The sequence below is a fragment of the Homarus americanus genome, unplaced genomic scaffold (assembly GCF_018991925.1).
Source record: "Homarus americanus isolate GMGI-L3 unplaced genomic scaffold, GMGI_Hamer_2.0 scaffold31583, whole genome shotgun sequence".
NCBI lineage: Eukaryota > Metazoa > Arthropoda > Malacostraca > Decapoda > Nephropidae > Homarus > Homarus americanus.
Window position 1 is genome coordinate 31957 of NW_024736738.1, and position 3854 is coordinate 35810.

The 3854-nt window shown below is 38.0% G+C and overlaps 1 long non-coding RNA gene across 1 annotated transcript; it reads left to right on the forward strand.

The window, feature by feature from the left end:
• Nucleotides 1-642: 642 nt before the first annotated feature.
• LOC121872421 lies at nt 643-3565 on the forward strand. The gene is made up of 3 exons (XR_006090074.1): nt 643-1857; nt 2667-2728; nt 3524-3565. It is a non-coding gene; the product is annotated as an uncharacterized LOC121872421 (long non-coding RNA).
• The last annotated feature ends 289 nt before the right edge of the window (nt 3566-3854 follow it).

Sequence of the window (3854 nt, forward strand, 5' to 3'; positions counted from 1 at the left end):
GTTAAGTCTCATACAAATATAAATATAAGAAAAAGTTCCTTCATATTCATAAGCATCTCGTATATCCCCATCTGGATTACTATATATAGGCATAGAGATGACGAAGCCTTACCTCAAGAAAGACTTAGTATCCCAAGAAAAGGTGCAACACAGAGCGACAGAGATTATTCCTCGACTATATCATCTTGAATATCCAAACAGACTAAAGGCCGACGACTAACAAATCTTCAGACAAGACTATAGGGCAGATCTTTCAGAGACATTTAATATCTTGAAAGGGATGGAAAATGTGAACCCAGGCCATGTTTTCTGTTATACTGGCCAAGATGTTATACAGGACGAATATCAGGAAATACTTCTTCACACAGAGGCTGGTAGGGACAAGACTGGCCTCCTTCCCTGGACATGGCCACCTTTAATTGGGTGGCCATTAGGTAAATAAGGCAAATAAGGAAAGGAGAGAAGGAGAAGAAAGAGAGAAAAGTTTACAGTATCTTTCCTCTCTTTCTCACCGAAAACCATTATAATGTACTTTTCCTGGGTGAAAACTACCGAGTCATGGTCTAACGAGAGAGCGAACACAATTGGCTCCTATAACTACCCTGAATTACCTGCTTTTTACCGATAGGATGAAGGGAGAGAGAGTGTGGGAAGGGGAGGGGGGTGGGGGAATATGTGCTCCTTAATCTATTCACATGTGCGTGCTGCCGTCACTTCACTCGCCGGCTAGCAGCACTCCCCCCTCCCTCCCTCAAAACACCATCTTATCATACCATATACAGATCGTGGCTTCGGGGCTGACCATCACCACCACCACCACAACACACCAAACGCCTCCCCAAAAGCCATAATAAAAAATGTCACAGTGCTTATTACCTCACCCTTGGCCCAGAGACCTACCCCCTAAACTCCTTAAATGCGTATGGGTGAAAGGATCGATAATTTAGCTTAAGTATAGAGGGGTAAAAGTGACTGTCCCAGCGTTTGATTCTATTAAATATGGGTCACAAAAACATTGATTTTTTTTTAAGGTATTTGGATTATCTTTTCGTTGTTTATATTAAAGTTGTTAGCGTCTTGCATTTATCTTCCACGTCCTAATATAATTTGTACAGTTCGTCATATATTTGTACATTTCTCCACATATTTGTACAGGTAGTAAGATGTTTCCGCTTGGTGGAATCATATTTAGCAGCGACCTCACTGTATGCTCTTAGTTTGTCATTGGACTAAAGGGGGGTTAAAACTACGGCCGCTCCACCACGGGTCACAGCCTCAAGTTAAAGAAACCACCGGGAGAGAAAACTTTTTAGAGGTATAACTTTGGGGTAAACGTTGTGGACATTTGGGGTAAAAGTTGTGGAAATTTGAGGTAAAAGTTGTGGACATTTGGGGTAAAAGTTGTGGACATTTGGGGTAAAAGTTGTGGATCTTTAGGGTAAAAGTTGTGGACATTTGGGGTAAAAGTTATGGATCATTGGATTAACCTGTCAGGGATGTCGTGAGGACAGACTTGATTAACACTGGCACATGATGAGGTACAATACATTCAAGACCCCAAACACGACCACAACTTACCAACAGCGTGTAACAGAGAGCGGATGAGCGGTATATAAGCTGCCATGATGTGAAGAGGGTAACATAATGTAAATAACTATGTAAATAATAATAATTAGGAAGAGATAAAGATCAGTTTTCCAGCCAACGAAGCATGACAGAGACAACAGGATGTTTTCAGTATAATATGGGAGGGTTGAGGTGAATATCTTGGTATAGAGAGAGAAAGAAAGAGACTCATTTGACCCCCACAGTGTGTTGTTGACTTCTGTGTAGTGTGTTACTGTTACTCCAACACATGTAAGTCTCTCTATGGAACTCTTTATCCCAAGGTCTATATCTATACTTACAAAGAATAGAAACAGGCCTAGCTCACACGGGTTGGATCTATAGACTATAGGATAAATAAACTCCATCACACAATAAATCAATATAATCCAAGAACTTATTAAAAAAAAAGACTATTTCCTTTTACTGTGGACCAACAAATGACGAGTATTTTTTTTTACATTAACCAAGTGCCTTTATAACACCCATGCACAACCACGGCATTATCCCTCTCACACTCACTCTTCATCACAAACCAAGATAAAGTCAACGTTCCACACACCATGTTTACCCACAAGTCAACACTCGACCATGGTAATAACTTCCCTTATTATTACCTCTCAAGTATCTTCAATCTCACACAGATATAAGAATTTTATATCCATCTAGTGTCCCAAGCTGAGTGGCCAAGCTGAGGTGGCAAGAGTTATGACACCACATGACAAGGGTTACCGCCACTGACACCATTTAGACGGGCACAAGTGTGTAATCTGTGAGTTATACACATAATAAATTTGAATGTTTGGTGATGTTATATTAACTTTATCCATTAAAAAAAAATCAGGGTAAGCAAATTTCCTCCCTAAATTTGCCCAGGACAAGTAAAGGTTCCATATAATCTGCACAGCCTCACACACACACGCCACAAACAATGACGTGAACATCTTTGAGCCCACAACCTGACCTACTTCGCCATTAAGGTGTGTTCTGACATCACCAGTTTGAGAAAATAATTTAAGGTTTAAGTGTTGGAGAATAAGAAGTGTTATCCATGCCCTCAGGACCACCCTCAACATGCAAGCGCTGATGGTGTGTAGCTTACTTCTGCCCCTCCTCCAGACTGGTAAGTAATCCTAGTTATTATTGACTTATTTTTTACTTTTATCCTCTTCACCACTAATTGGCTCGTTACCATTTTGTCCATATCCAATCATTAAGGAATCATTTTCTTCGCCTAAAATTATACGGAACCACGACAGTGAGAGATTCTGAGTCATTGAACACTGTGACTCCTGTTGTCTGGGAATGGTTATCAAGACCCTTCGTCCGTTGCTCTTATAGGTTTGACTTAGATGTGTGTAATATTATCATGGAATTAATGTTTTTGTGTAAGTGTGTAATATTATCATGGAATTAATATGTTTTTGTGTAAGTGTGTAATATTATCATGGAATTAATATGTTTTTGAGTATGTGTGTAATATTATCATAGAATTAATATGTTTTTGTGTATGTGTGTAATATTATCATGGAATTAATATGTTTTTGTGTAAGTGTGTAATATTATCATGGAATTAATATGTTTTTGTGTAAGTGTGTAACATTATCATGGAATTAATATGTTTTTGTGTAAGTGTGTAATATTATCATGGAATTAATATGTTTTTGAGTATGTGTGTAATATTATCATAGAATTAATATGTTTTTGTGTAAGTGTGTAATATTATCATGGAATTAATATGTTTTTGTATAAGTGTGTAATATTATCATGGAATTAATATGTTTTTGAGTATGTGTGTAATATTATCATAGAATTAATATGTTTTTGTGTAAGTGTGTAATATTATCATGGAATTAATATGTTTTTGTGTAAGTGTGTAATATTATCATAGTTACTAATATGTGTCGTGTATATACAGGTGTGTGTATCCGATGTTACCACTGTGAGGAGGAAGTGGAGGAGGTGGTGAGCTGTCTGGCCAACCATACTATCGCCATTCTTGGTTCTGTATCACCAAGATCCATATTGATGATCCAGGTGAGTATATTTGTAGTTAATAATGAGTAAGAAAATATAAATCTACATAAATGAATTTAATTTCACTCAGATCCCAGAACTGAAGTGTTTAAGAGGCTCTAACGTCATGTGGGAGGAGAGGTGGTTGAGGTGTTGCCTTTGTCTTCCTATACCTGGTGAACTAGTGTGTGTGTGTGTGTGTGTGTGTGTGTGTAAGGAATGAGAGAAAATGA